General features: G+C 36.1%; 1 long non-coding RNA gene across 1 annotated transcript; it reads left to right on the plus strand.

Moving 5' to 3' along the window:
- Window positions 1–825: 825 nt before the first annotated feature.
- Window positions 826–3,876, plus strand: LOC124887011. The gene is made up of 4 exons (XR_007044474.1): window positions 826–952; window positions 1,183–1,366; window positions 3,327–3,394; window positions 3,643–3,876. It is a non-coding gene; the product is annotated as an uncharacterized LOC124887011 (long non-coding RNA).
- Window positions 3,877–16,371: the final 12,495 nt, after the last annotated feature.

Consider the following 16,371-nt stretch of genomic DNA (forward strand, 5'->3'; position numbering starts at 1 on the left):
TTAAGAGGTGCACTTCATAATTTGAACCATTAATTCTAAAAAGATGCACTTTTAGCAAGAACCTTTCACTTTCATTCTTAAGAGAGGGACTTGTTGGTCTCAGTCATTTATTATTATACTCAAAGGGGGCCTTTGTTGATCAGGATCTTGATTCATCTATGCATTATGCACTATTGCAAGTAGTTGTGATAGGATTTGACAACCGCAAAAGCTTTTGATAAAAATGGGGCAAAAATTAAAAGTAATTCATGTTATATGGAACTTCACTTTAGGACCCTCCTAGAAAGTGAGACTTTATTTTTCTGAAATATGAAATCTTTCTTTATCATAATCATTGTTTGGGATGATTTTTGTTCTAGTTTTGATTTTGCTTTCAGGAGCCCGCTTGAAGAATAGGGTGATGAAAATTGAAAGTCAGGAGCCCACCTGAAGAACAAGGGTGATGAAATTACAAGTAGGGCTGGGCATAAATTCCCACAAACTGAATTATCGAACCGAACCGAAGAATTTAGTATTCGGTATTTGGTAATTTGGTATTTGATATGGTAATTAGGAGTAAAATTTTAAAATTATGGTATTTGAGTTCGGGATTGGTAAATAATATTACTACCATTTCATATTTGGTATTTACCGAATACCAAATTATAATTACCTAAACATAGTCCATAGCCATAGCCCATAGGCCACAACCTACAAGTCCAAACTAATACTCTTAACTTCTGTACAAAAGATCCAAAAGAAAGCCCATAACATAAAAAGTAATACTATACTACTAATTTTAAATGTTTCAAAACCCTAACAAAATAAGAAAACCTTTAGCCGTTTCTTAGTTGCTCACTTGCTCTATACGACAATACCTTTTTAGTCCGTAAAAAATTGAACTTCTCCCACAAAATTTTCATCTTCTTTTGCAGAAGTTGTTACTCTTCTTTTGTCGGAGTTGTCTTTCAATGTACAATTTCATCTTTTAATTACCGTTCATTTTAATATTTTTGTTTGATTTTTGTTCTGATCTATTAGAATATTGATGTGATGCTATTTTCAGGTTATTCTATTAGGCATTGTTTGATGTTTTTCTATTATTTCATCAATAAATTGTGTTTTAATCTGATTGATTTTTTAGCTGATTTTTATGATTTCATATGTTCATATATTTTCTCTTTTTCTTAAAATGTTGAATAGATGGATGACGATTCAAGTCAAGCACTCGATGTGATTACGAGTGAAAACGCGTCTATGATTGAGTCTATCAATTCAGCACCAGAAGATGATCAACTATCAACAAAGAGAAAATCTATGCAACCTAGATCTCTTGCTTGGCCGCATTATGAGAAGTTTGTAGAACATGGGGTTACCAAATCAAAGTGTAAGTATTGTCGTAAAGTTCTTAAAGCTGCTTCTACAAATGAAACAATCGGGCTGAATAATCATTAAAAAATTTGTCCTAAAAATCCAAATAGAGTGAACACTTTGAAGCAAAAATATATAAACTTTCCACTACAAGGTGAGAAAGGTGATGGGACATCTTGGAGTTTTGATCAATAGGTATCTAGGAGGAGTTTAGTTGAGATGTTAATTATTGATGAGCTTCCTTTTTGTTTTGTGGAAAAGGAAGGTTTTAAGAAGTTTATGAGAAAAACTCAACCTTTATTTCGAATTCCCTCCCGCAGGACATTGACTAGGGATTGTTATGTAATTTTTGGTGAAGAGAAACAAAATTTGATCAAGTATTTTAAAGAAACATCACCTAGAGCTTGTCTAACTACAGACACATGGACTTCTTTAGAAAGAATAAATTATATGTGTCTGACAGTGCATTTTATTGATGGTAATTGGGTCTTGCATAAACGGATTTTAAACTTTCAAGTTGTCTCTAGTCATAAGGGTAACGAAATGGCCCGTTGTGTTAGCAAGTGTTTGCTTGATTGGAAATTGGGCAAAATATTCACTATAACAGTAGATAATGCTTCTTCAAATGATGTCATGGTAAAAGAATTACATAAACAATTGGTGAATTGAGGATCTAACATGAAATTTGGTGAGCATTTTCATGTCAGATGTATGGATCATATTCTCAATCTAATAGTACAAGATGGCTTGGAGGAAATTGGTGCATCTGTCAAACGTGTTAGACAAATGGTGAAGTATATTAAAGTATCTCCTGCAAGGATTAGAAAATTTAACGAATGTTGTGAATTTGAAAATATAGAATGTAAGAAGTCATTGTGTTTGGATGTTCCTACTAGGTGGAATTCTACCTATTTGATGTTGGATACTGCACAATATTTTGAGACTGCATTTAATAGGTATGATCTTGAAGATAGTGGATTGTCAACTTATCTTGCTGCTAATGTTTGTGAAGATGGAAGTACTGCAGGTATGCTTAAAAATGATGGCTGGCAAAATGTGAGAAATGTGGTAATATTTCTTAAAAGGTTTTATGATCTAACTGTGAAAGTTTCAAGCGCACTCTATGTTACTTCTAATGTTCATTTTGAAGACATAGTTGAGCTATACAACTATTTAAAAGAATGTATAGAAAATGATGATCTTGCTTTGAGAAAAATGGCAGAAAAGATGAAAGAAATGTTTGTCAAGTATTGGGGTGCTCCTGAAAAAATGAATAAGCTATTCTTTATTGCCTCTATCTTAGATCCTCATAACAATCGTGTGTATGTGGGAGATGCACTTGTGGATATGTATGGAGAGGAAAGGGGAAGTAAAATAAGAGATGAAGTGGAGACTTATATGAAATCTCTGTTTCAGGAGTATGCAAAAAAATTCTCTAATGCATCTCGAAATACATCTTCTCTCTCTAATTCATTGGGTGAGATACCAAACATATCAAGCTCTAACATTAGCACAAAATCAGCAAAAGTGAGAAATAGGATTGAGATGAAAAGAAAAAAAGAAGATACTATAAGTTTGGGTGGTAAGTCAGAGTTAGAAAAATATTTCAGTGAAGAACAAGAGCCTAATGATGAAGATTTTGATATCTTATCATGGTGGAAAATTACTGCTCCTAGATATAAAGTTCTTGCCGAGATGGCCCATGATGTGTTGGCAATACCGATTTCTAGTGTAGCATCGGAATGTACATTTAGCACTGGAGGTCGTATTATTGATTCATTTAGGAGTTCATTGACTCCGAAACTTGTGTAAGCTCTTAGTTGTCTTCAAGATTGGTATCGAAGTAAGCCTTTTCCTATAGACGTTGAAGAAAATATTGATATCTTATACAACTTGAGCATGGTATATTTTTGTGTTTTTTATATTTAAAATATTTTTTACTTAGTCTAATTATATGACACCTTAAATCTCTTCAGACTTGACAGATAGCTTGACAAATCCCGTCCTTACATGATTTCTAGTCTCAAGTTGCCTCAATCCTCAGGTAAGTTTTGACTTCTTGATCGGTTTAGTTTACTTTTTGTTAACGATTTGGCTCTGTCAAGGTGGTTTATGATAGTTTCTGCTACTTGGTGATATATATAACTTTAATGTTTAATGATTTGTTAATATTTAAGATGGAGTGTTAACGTGAGACAATTACGTGTGCCTTGAAACTTGAAAGAGGTATATTGTCTTATTTTATATATTAGAACTTGGTTTGAAGCTTGCTAATGAGATTTTCATTTTCAGGTTCTTTTCAATGTTGTGACTATGGCTAAATCTTGATGTATTTTGGTGAGCAATAAGCCTTTATTTTTGGAGGAATAGAGAACTCACACAAGAACAAGAGTGAAATGACTAGATTGTTTTAAACTATTAATATTAGCATGGTTGTAAGCATTAACTTAATTTTCTATTAAAGAGTGAATGATTATGAAGTAAGACCATAACATTTGGTGTATTTTGATGTAAAAAGTGGGTATGAGCTGGAGAATCTGCAGTTTGTTCATGTTTGTTCATGTTTTTTATGCAACACAGATTTTTTGGCACCATGTGATGAAGAGTAGAATCTGCCAACTCCAACTTTAATACGGTATTGCCGAATTCCATACCGAACCAAAGTTTAATCTACCGATTACCGAATTACCAAATCAAAGTTAATTGGTATGGTATTTGGTATCTATTTTTATTTACCGAATACCAAATTATCAAATCCAAACCGAATACAGAATGCCCACCCCTAATTGCAAGTCGGGAGGCCCACCCAAAGAATAGGGGTGATAAAATTAAAAGTTGGGAGTTCGCCCGAAGAATAGAGCAAGAAAATTACAAGTCGGGAGGCCTGCCCGAAGAATAGGGGTGATAAAATTAAAAGTTGGGAGCTAGCCCAGAGAACAGAGCGAGGAAATTGCAAGTCGGGAGGCCCACCCAAAGAATAAGGGTGATGAAATTGCAAGTCAGGAGCCTACCTAAAGAACAAAGTGATGAAATTACAAGTTGAGAGGCCCACCCGAAAAATAAGAGTGATAAAATTGAAAGTTGGGAGCTCGCCCAGAGAACAGAGCGAGAAAATTACAAGTCGGGAGGCCCGCCCGAAGAATAGGGGTGATGAAATTAAAATTCAGGAGCCCTCCTGAAGAACAAGGGTGATGAAATTGCAAGTCGGGAGGCCCTCCCGAAGAACAGGGGTGATAAAATTAAAAGTTGGAAGCTCACCCAGAGAATTGAGAGAGGACATTGCAAGCCGAGAGGCTCACCTAAAGAATAGGGGTGATGAAATTGCAAGTCAGGAGCCCGCCTGAAGAACAAGGTTGATGAAATTACAAGTTGGGAAGCTCTCCCGAAGAATAGGAGTGATGAAATTGAAAGTTGAGAGCTCACCCAGAGAATAAAAGAGAAAATTACAAGTCGGGAGGCCCGCCTGAAGAATAGGGGTGATGAAATTGCAATTCAGGAGCCCACCTGAAGAACAAGGGTGATGAAATTGCAAGTTGGGAGGCCCGCCCGAAGAATAGGGGGTGATAAAATTAAAAGTTGGGAGCTCGCTCGGAGAACAGAGTGAGAAAATTGCAAGTCGGGAGGCCCGCCCAAAGAATAGGGGTGATGAAATTAAAAGTCAAGAGCCCACCTGAAGAACAAGGGTGATGAAATTGCAAGTCAAGAGGCCCATCCGAAGAATAGGGGTGATAAAATTAAAAGTCGGGAGCTCGCCTGGAGAATAGAGTGATGAAATTACAAGTCAGGAGTCCGCCTGAAGAATAGGGTGAAGAAATTGAAAGTCAAGCAACAAGGTGAATAAATTAAAAGTCAAGAAACAAGGTGAAGAAATTAAAAGTCAAGCAACAAGCTGAAGAAATTAAAAGTCAAGCAATAAGGTGAAGAAGTTGTAAGTCAGGAGCCCGCCTGAAGAATAGGGTGAAGATTTTCAAATTCAGGATCAAGGTTCATAAGTATCACCGACAGAACATGATCGATTTGTGAGTTCATCTCCAATATCAAATTTTGTATGGAGAAAGAATCTATTCTCAAGCTTAACCCCAAAGACAATAAGATTTTTTGTCAATTTTAAAAGCATCAGAAACTCAAGTCAAGAGTCCAAAAGAAGCTGCATAGATAGGATTTTTGTAATTTCATTTATGTTTTAACTTGTAATTTTTATTTTTGATGTAATGACAGAGCCGCAAACCGAAACCTCGACAAGGCCTCATTGGACTCTCTGACTCAGTATAGTCTCTCTCCTTCCAACCCTTGAGATATTTGTGACTTGATTCCCTCATAACTTGGGTAGGTAGGATGTCCTAAGTCAAGACCTGGTTCCCCTTCTTCCTTCTATTTCTTTCCTTGAATAATGGTCGGGTCAAAATTTGGTCTCATTGTCTACTTTTTTGTCTGAAAATACTTTGTGTTTATACCCAAAAAGGGACATGATGTAGACACCTAATTTTTCCCTCTCAAAATGGATTTTTATTGTTCATTCCATCTTACCACGTACCCCAACCCCATTCTATAATTTTTTTTCACAAATTGACAAAATAACAAACCCCTAATAAACCTAATCCCAATTATTCTTTTGGTAAAAAATTAACAACCCTTCCCTATCGATTTTTGACAACACATCTCCACCGCATAACCCCTCACCACTACCCTGCACCCCACCCATGTGACCCCTCTACCTACTCTTTTATTCACATATTTTTTCTATATATAGACAGGGACCACAAAAGGAAAGGGGGTAAGCACATATACATGATAGAATACAAAGGACCATATATAGGGAGAGCCACTATCATCATCATTTTTCTTTTCTTTTTGGAGAAACATACTATGCACAGAGAGAGGACACCATCTTAGAGAGGTGATTCCCCTTTCTTCTTCTTCCTCTTCTTGACACAAACACACACATCCATGAATTTATAGAATAGGGGAATTTTCATAGAAAAATGCACATACCCACATACTGAAATTCGTAAAACACACAAATTCTCAGTTGGAGTTGAGTTTTCCGGTGAATCCTTTACCAGAATTGACTGTTGTTCATCGATTTTAGGTACCCAAGTCAAAATCCACCCCCACCTATCGAAATACACTGAAGTTTGACCCCTCATTTTCTTCAAAAAATCCCAACAATTCGGTTTTGACCCAGATACATCGGAAATAAATGGAGCAAGTGGGTCTGCGGGTGAAATCGAGTACAAAATTCTCTATTTTTTGCGAATTTATGTTCGAACTATTACGAGACAAAGAATGAGTGTAGATAGGAGTCGGATTCTTCCATAGTGAAGTACTCTCCAAGGTCGGAATTTGATTTGGTGCGTTGTTACTGATGTTCGATTTGAGGTTCTAATGCGGACTCCATCTTGTTAATCAAAATAATACAACATTTTGAAAGCGGCATTGAGGGCCAATTCTATCTTCTCTCCCCTTAATTTTATGTAAATGTGAATGATTTGTTGTTTGACATGTTTGAATCTTTGTTTTATGTTGGTTGATGTTGGATTTGAAGGTGGAAAATTGGATTGGCAGTCGAAAAATTGATTAATCAATTTGAGAATGAATGCGGGAAGGAATTGGTCTCGATAAAAGTAAATTTGAATAAATTTTGATTCATTGATAACGTTGAACATGATAGAATCATGATAGGTCGTGCCGGGTAGTCAAACAGTAGGCTCAGGTAGGCAAACTTGCAACTTGTGGATTGTGGAATGTTTGGAATATTTGTTGATTGATTTTGTTTACCGTATTTTGATCAATTGTATTCATTTGGACAGGGAATGCCCTGTGACACATTGTATTTATTCACCGGAGAATGCCCCGGCATATCATATATGCAAAGGAGGTTTGTGATGAAGGCCCGAGGCATCGAGTAAAGCAACGGAGTTTAGCCTAGGACTAGTTTAGAATAGGATTTATATTTTTGTATTTTTCTATTTTGGACTGTATAATTGGACTGAACATTATATTTTGGATTTGTTTTGTTTCGTCTGTTTGATTGATTTTGTTATGTGTTTTGTGTGGTTCATATATTTGTAATGTCAAATTAGCCAATATACTCCATCAAGCGACCGTGGTTGAACCACGGAATCGAGGGGTGCCTAACACTTTCCCCTCGGTCAACAAAATTCCTTAGCCGGAATCTCTGTTCACAAACCAGTTTAAAAGAGTCAAAAATAGTTTTGAAAAAAGATTTCCAAAGGTGATTTGGCATACCCGATTATGTCAAGTGGCTACTCTAAGTTTATTATAAAATGAATCATTTTCAAAACAAATTTTCATTTTTTGTCAAGTTGATAATAAAAACCCTTTCGAACTTAAAATAATCTATTTGGTAGAAAAAAGAGGTGTGACAATTCCTTTCAAAAAATAAGTTACACCCCATGAGAACGACTAGACACTATCACATTGTGTTTTGATTCATGAAATATTCTATAAATCTTGCAATAAAGGCAAGATTTGACCCAAGGACCTTCAAACAACAAGTATATCCCATGAGCAAGAGTTGAAACTACCACATTGTGTTTTAATTTACGAGATATTCTGTAAATCTTACCTTAGAGGAACGACTTAACCCAAGGACCTTCAAACAACAAGTTACGTTCTATGGCCAAGAGTTAAGGCACATTGTGTTTTGATTTATGAGATGTTCTATAGCTATTGCCTTAGAGGAAATACTTAGCCCAAGAACTTTCAAACAACAACCTACGCCCCATAGGCAAGAGTTTGTACTACCCCATTGTCTTTTAATTTATGAAACGCTCTATAACTCTTGCCTTAGAGGCAATATTTAGTCCAAGGACTATCAAACAACAAGTTATATCCCATGGACAAGAGTTTTCACTACCATATTGTGTATTAATTTATGAGATGTTCTTTAAATCTTGACTTAGAGGCAAGACATAGATCAAGAGCTTTCGACTAACAAATTACAGCCCATGGGCAAGAACTGACACCATTATGTCTTTTGATTTCTGAGATGCTCTATAACTTTTGTCTTAGAGGCAAGACTTAGCCCATGGACTTTTAAACAACAAGTTATGCCTCATGGGTAAGAGTTGATACTATCATATTATGTCTTATTTTATTAGATGTTTTATAAATCAAGGACTTTCAAACAACAAGTTATGTCCCATGACCAAGAGTTGACACTACCACATTATGTTCTGATTTATGAGATTTCTATAACTCTTTTCTTAGAGGCAGGACTTTAGAACAAAGACTTTCAAACAACAAGTTACGCCCCTTTGGGTAAGAGTTAACACTACAACATTGTATCTTGATTTATTAAATTCTCTATAACTCATATCTTAGAGACAAGAATTAGCCCAAGGACTTTCAAACAGTAAGTTATGCCCTATGGACAAAAGTTGACACTATCATATTGTGTCTTGATTTATGAGATATTCTATATTATGTCTTAGAGGCAAGACTTAGCTCAAGGACTTTCAAACACTAAGTTTCGCCTCATGGGAAAGACTTAACACCACCACATTGTGTCTTGATTTATGAGATATTTTATAATTCTTGCCTCAGAGGCAAGACTTGTCTCAAAGGACTTCCAAAAAACAAGTCACATTCTTAAATTTACTTCAATATTAAAGAAAGAAGATCTTCTTTGTGTATTATACAACTTTTTATTAGCAAAAGTTGAGAAAAAAAAAACAAAAGAAAAAATAAAGATTGAGAAAAAATAAAAAATAGAGAAGAGAAAATATAAAGGTTAAGAAAAAAGGAAGAATAAAAAAGAAAAAAATAAAGATTGCTAGAAAGACAACTCTCAAGATTTTACTGAATGACAATGCAGTTTCAAGGATACAGGTTGTTTGACCTGATAGGGTAATATATAAGAGTTCGAAGCCCTAATATGAGTTTGTAATTTGTGATGAATTTATGTATCATTGGTGGCTTGGGCAATATAACACTTTTTATTTTTAATATATTTAATCAATTATTTTATATAATTGTTGATGTTCAATTTTTTTTGTTATGCATGTTATATCTGTTGTGACTTAGTTCAATAGATGAATAACCAGTCAAAAATAATCAAATATATATAGATATCTATTACAACAGATATAGGCATCTGTTGCAACATATAAATAATATGTTTGATGACTTCCAACATACACTACATATGTTGTAACAGATGAATAATCTATTGAAAATAATCAAACACATATGTACATCTATTCCAGCAGATATAGAAATCTGTTGCAGAATAATATGTTCGATTATTTCCAACATAGTCTACATATGTTGTAATAGATTAGACATGTGTTGTAAGAAGAAGAAGAAGAAGAAGAAGAAGAAGAAGAAGAAGAAGATAAAAATAAAGGTTGAGGAAAAAAAAAGAAAAAAATTAGAACTGATAAAAACAAAAAATAAAGGTTGAGACAAATAAAATAAAAAAAGAAAAATAAATAAATAATATTTGAGAAAAAATAAAAAGATATCAAAAATAAAAGGTAAATAAAGATAAAAACAAATGATTTAAAACAAGAAAGAAAGAAAGAGAAAAGAAAGAATTAAAATAAAGAAAATATAAAAAAGAGAAAAAAAAAAGAAATAAAAATAGAAGTTGAGAGACAAATGAGCATGAAAAGTTTAAAAAAAAAGGACCTTATAGAGAGAAGGACCAACTTCTCTCTAAATTCACCTTACTTTCCCAACACACAAATTCGGAGTATGACCTCTACCACTTTTCCCAACCTGGTCCCATCGGAACCCCCCGATATTCAAGTTGGTCGCATGGCCATCGATCCCCCTAGTAAGTTATCCTTTAGTGATATGGTGGAAGACAACACAACTCTTCAAAAGTTTTCCTTACCAGATGGAAACACCGATATAAACCCAGATCCGTCTCTAGTCGGAATTGATAATGGAACAATCCAATTATCCACGGAGGAGAAAATATAATTGTATGTCTATGGAGATTTTCTGTCATTATTAAATTGGTGGGGAAAAAATGAACCATCTATATCTAAAGAATAAAGTGATGAATCTGTGGAAGTTGGAAGAAAATTATTTCCTCATTGACTTGGGTCTTAAATTTTACACAGTCAAACTATCCGAGAAAGAATCACAAAAAAGGATTTATAAGAGGGTCCTTGGTTTGTGACTGGCTCCTAAGTATCGGTCCGGTTGTGGTAACCAAATTTTGTACCCAAGGATTCCTCAATTGAATCCACCACCACCTAGATTCGCTTACCCCAATTTCGAACAGAGTACTATGATAGATCGATCTCTCCTAGAAAAAATAGTTCGACTGATCTACAAACTCCCATGAAATATGTAGGTATGCTCAAATATGTGTGCAAGTTCCCATGAAAAACCACCAAAATTTGAGGTCACCAGTGGAAATCACAAACAACTAATCCAATATGATGGTAAGGGTTTCCTTGCAAAACGTGCAAGAGATTGGGTCACACCATGAGTCAGTGCACAAGGGCTACCCCTAATCACGACACAAGCAATAAAAGCACCAAAGTTTAATAAAAATCCCCCGAAGAAAGTTGAAAAATGGTAACCTTTAACAAGAGAAGAAAGAAAAAGGCTAAACAAGCTCACCCAAGTTTGTCCTCAGTTTAGAACGTCAAGGTAAAATTGTTTGATGCCGGATCAGGTAAGTTTCTTAAGACCCATCATTTCAAATACTCGATCTTTCTGACCTCAAGCACCTCATCTAGCGCCGCCAAAGAAAAGAGGTCAACTTCAAGTGAGGCTAACCCTAGCGGGTCGGTTTAGAGTATTGGATATTCAGACCAGCAATCCACTTTTCCGAAGGATACTCCAAAACAAAACAATAAAAGGCCCATCTTTCATGGGACTACAGACACTAAAAATACCCAAATCCCCCTCCTCCAGTTAGGACCGATAGCTCCAATTCTCCCTAATCCTTTCCTATCCCAGCCTACCTAAAATCTTATTGGCTTAGGGGATACTCCTCCACCTGATGAGCTGGAAAGTTGTCCTAACCTTTCTCTCTTTCCCTCATTTGGTACCTAAACGCCAGGTCTTTCCTTTAGAGAGATACTAACGCACATTAATCAAATCGCTGAAACTGTCATTTCTAATAGCACATCATTTTTTTGCAGCCTATTCCAGTAATAATGAAAGTTATATGCACAACCAACCAACTGTTACTACTCCCTATTTACCTAAGCTTTCTCTCTCAAACTCTGTTATTCCATCTGTTGTTACTCTTATCTCTAAAATTTCTCCCAGTGGCCTCTTAGAATCAGAATCTACTACCCCTGGTGATTTTTACCATAAGACCTTTAGAGATAGACCACCATCTAACCACCTGGTTGGATATATATTTTTCTTAATAAGTGATCCCACTCAGACTATACTTGGAGGGAAAGACTATTGTTTTTCTAATCTAGGACCTAAGATATTTAGCCTAACTAGTTTGGGAGGGCCTAAATCAGGGGTTGGCCAACTATGGCCAAATTGTATGGATAACCACAAAGATGGGCATTTTCAACCAAAACCTGACAAACAATCTAAGTCCAAAGATGATCTCAATGGAACTAAACAACATAAGTCAAAGCCTGCCCTTCTTTCCTCCCAAAATTTTAGACCTCCTAGTGGAGGGGCCAGCTTTTATGAAAAGCTTTGGGGACCTCCCTACTTTCCAACCCCAATGAGCCTATCAAAATAATCCCTCCATGATCCAATAAAAAAAATCCTTTTTCCCCTTATCAGTGAAAATAAAATGAGTGAGGGAGAAAAGACTATGGAGGTCTTAAAAAAGAACAATCAAGAAATGGAAAAGATTCTAGCTTCCGCAAAAGTGCCTCAAGAAGAAGTCATCACCTTAGAAAAATGACCTTAGAAAAACCTTTCTCTCATAGTGAGTTCCTCATAGTCCTTCTTCCCCTATATCTTAACAAGTTCGACCTAGAACTCAAATTTTTAGGAACATGGATCTTCTACTCCACCAAGATGAGCCCTGTCTCCAAGAAAAGGAAGGAGTCAATGTCAAAAAATCCCCTACCTCAAGACAAGGGCAAATGTATAATGGAGGAACCCCAACTCCTAAATATCACATCCATGATGAATAAGTCATATGGAATATTAGAGGAGCCAACAATGCTGAGTTCAGAAGGCACTGTTAAGCTATGATCAATATCCACAAGCCCACTCTCCTAGCTTTTCTTGAAACTAGGATGACTGATCATAAAGCTCTCAAAGAAACTCTTAGCTAAAGCAATCAAATCCAATTCCCCACCTCTAGTAACTCAAGGGGAATTATGGTTATGTGGGATAATGCTCTCTTGATATCCAAGATATTGATGTCTTTCCACAGGGCATTTATGTGGCTGTCAAAGTAAGTAATCCTCCTTCTGCTTGTTTTTTAGTGTTATCTATGCTAGTAATATCTTTTAGAATGGGTTGGTCCTCTAGGACAATCTCCCTGACTTTTCTAATATCATTAAAAGCTCTCAAAATAAGCCTTAGCATATAGGGGTGATTTCAATAAAGCTCTCAGAGCTTTAGAGAAATTTGGTGGAAACTGCATCAGTAATAATAGAGTCAATGCTTTTTGATATTTTATAAACCAATGCAGCCTTATTGACCTGGGGTTTAAAGATAGCAAGTTTACCTGGATCAACAAGATATATAGGAATAGGAAGGGCCTTATTCTTGAGAGACTGCATAAATGCCTTGATAATCAGGCCTGGCTTTATTTTTTTTCTAAAGCCACAATCATTCACCTCCCCAAAACACACTCTAATCACTGCCCCATCCTGGTCACCCTCCAAAAACACTCTCCTAGATCGAGTAACACCGTCCTAGATTGAATAAAACCTTTTGAGTTGAATCCATGTGGTGCTCTCATCATAGTTTTATTCAGGTAGTCAAGATTCTTTTGACTCTAATCTTCCTCTCACTGTAGCCATCTCTCACTTTGAAATTTAGGTCAAAATTTGGAAGAAGGTCACTTGTGGTAACATCTTTTACCAAAATAAACAAATTCTTGCCAGACTTGTAGAAATATAAAAATCTCCTAACTATGCTCATAGTTATTAACTCGAGTACCTTGAGAGAAGCCTTACAAATGACTTTTGTTTTACCCATAGTTAGGAGTAAGAATTCTAGAGACTGAAGTCCAGTATAAGCTAGCTCACCGAGGGGGAGCAAATATTAGGTTTTCTCACACTAGTACCCTCAATAGAAGAAGAAGAAATAGGATCAATTCCCTTATAGAGGATAATGGCACCTGAATCTTCTCAGCTAAAACCATTAAGGCTCATATTTTTTCCTTATATACTTGTCTCTTTAGTATTGGCCATCTATCCTTCATCCCTAGGTGTCAGACTAACCCTTCCTCTAGGAGTTTCATTAATATTGATGATCAATATCTTCTTAATGGCTCTCCTTATCCAAAGAAGATTAAGATAACTATCTTCTCCTTTAAACCCAACAAGGCTCCTAAGCCTAATAGAATCCACCCCTTCGTGTATCAAAGTTACTGAGATATCATGGGTCAGGCAATAACAAAATTTTGTGTAGATACCTTTAACTCTGGGATAATGGAGCCTAAATTCAACTCCACTTACCTATTTATCATCTCTAAATATACTAATGCCTTAAACGTAAAGAACTTTAGACCCATTGGCCTCCGCAACACCCAGTGCAAACTTGTTACCAAGATTATAACTAGGAGGTTTAGACCCCACCTAGCTATGATCATTGGTCAAAGTCAAGCCAACTTGTTTCCTAATAGAAGGATCTCGGATAATATCATCATAGTTCACGAAGTTATCTCCTATTTTCAAAAAATATAGGGCAATTAGGCTAGTATGGTGCTTAAGATTGACTTAGAAAAAACTTTAGAAAGATTGGGATGGTCTTTCATCAGACAAGCCCTTCATTTTTTCAACATCCTTCCCAAATTAACCTCCCTTATAATGTCTTGCATTTCCCATTCCTCTATTTACATCCTCATAAATAGAGAGAGAACATAATTCTTCAACCCTACTAGAGGTATTAGATAGGGGTATCCCATTTCCCCTATCTCTTCATTATGTGCATGGAACTCATCTTTAGGAGAATTAAACATGAAGTGGACATTTTTAATTGGTACCCTATCACATCAGCTAATGGGGCCCTCTCTTATTTTTTTTACTGATGACCTTACCCTCTTTGCTAAGGCCACTAAAAGAAATTGTACCACCATCAGTAATACCCTCCTTTAATTCATTCTCCATTCAGTTCAAAAGTAAATCGCTCCAAATCTAAAGTGATTTTCTCCAAAAACTGCTCTCTTAAAAACAAAACCCTCTTTTCTAACCTCTTTTCTATCCAGGCTTCTGAATTCTTTGGAAAATATTTGGGTTTTTCAATTTTGTACAAGAGACCTTACAATAGTGATTTCCAATTCATTGTTGATAATGTCAACAAAAAACTTGGGCTGGCTAGGAGAATCATCCTTGCTAAATCTTTCCTGAATGGCATACCAACCATGTTATTTAGTATACCTCTCTTTCCACTTGAATTATCTCTAATATTTAAATAAGCCAAAAAAACTTCATATAGGGCTCAACATTAGAAAAGAGAAGGATACACCTTGTCAACTAGGAAACCCTTACCCTCTCCAAGAAGGATGGTGGATTAGGTTTGCAAAAGGCGAACCTGAGAAATGCTACTATGTTAACCAGCCTAGCCTAGAGTTTTACCATAACCCTAATGGTTTTTAGGCTAGCATTCTTAGAAGAAAATACAATGAGAAGATATCTCCCTCTAAATTTGGTGCCTGCAGAACCTAGAAGAACATCCTCTTGGGAAGGGGCTGTTGTAAGCAAGAAGCTCAATGTGTTATTCGTAAGGGAGATAGGATTAACTTCTAGCTAGATATATGGATCCCCCACATGGAAACCTTGAGGAGACTCATCTATGTCCCTCTCACCATCTCTCAAGCTAATTTTTGAGTTGGCTGAGGCTTGGCAAGGGGGGAATTAGGAGTTTCATAATCTCCCCCTCTACCCCCCCCCCCCCCCCAGAGTTGATCCTCAACATCAAATGCTCCTTCTAGAACAACCCCAGAATCCCCATTGACCAACTCATATGGGGGTTAAATATCAATAGACTTTTCACTTATAAAAGAATTTACAACCTCCTGTCCAAAGTTAGCCAAAATCTGAGGAACCCTCAGGGGTCCTTTTAATGGATCTGGAAAGAAAATTATCCTCTAAAAATCAAGACCTTAATGTGGCTAGCCCAGCATAATACACTACCTACCTCTTACACTCTCTCTAAGATGGGCATCCTCGTTATCCCAACTTGTTATATCTGTAACCATCCCCCGAGGACATCCTCCATGTCTTCTTCAAATGCCTATTGTTTAGGAATTCTAGTCTAATCTTTTCCTTAAAGTGTCTAAGATTATTGGTTTAAGCCATGAAAAGCTCCATCCCCTAAACTGGTCCAACACTGCCACGACCTAAAATCCAAGAGTCATGATGACACTTGTCGGGTGAACCTTGACAAGTAAGCCTATCACCCAAACTGATATACAAAGGGTAAAATAACATAAATAGCCCAAGGTAAGGCCTCTAGAATGAAGCCGAACCATAAAAATAGTAAAAGCAAAAACAAAACATAACAAAAATTACCATAAATCCTAAAACCTGGTGTCACGGTATAAGAATATAACTAGTACAACTCGAGATCAAAATACATGGTAATATTCAAAACAGGAACTACTTTGTCTTTGAATATAAATAAAGACATAATCTAAATAAATAAAGGTAGTTTTCAACTCTAAAAGCAAGATCCAACCGCTACCTCGAATAGCTCCAAAGTATCACCGAGGTCAACCACCATAAGGCGCACTCGAACCAGGATCTGCACCAAAAGGGCATAGCAAGGGTGAGTACAGTCAACATGTACTCAGTAGGTATCGTAGGCCGACTGAGAAAAGTAGAAAATAAAGCATACAAAATACATACTAATGGCACGTCACCTACAACTAGATAA

This window comes from Capsicum annuum, chromosome 9 (assembly GCF_002878395.1).
Source record: "Capsicum annuum cultivar UCD-10X-F1 chromosome 9, UCD10Xv1.1, whole genome shotgun sequence".
NCBI classification, from domain to species: domain Eukaryota; kingdom Viridiplantae; phylum Streptophyta; class Magnoliopsida; order Solanales; family Solanaceae; genus Capsicum; species Capsicum annuum.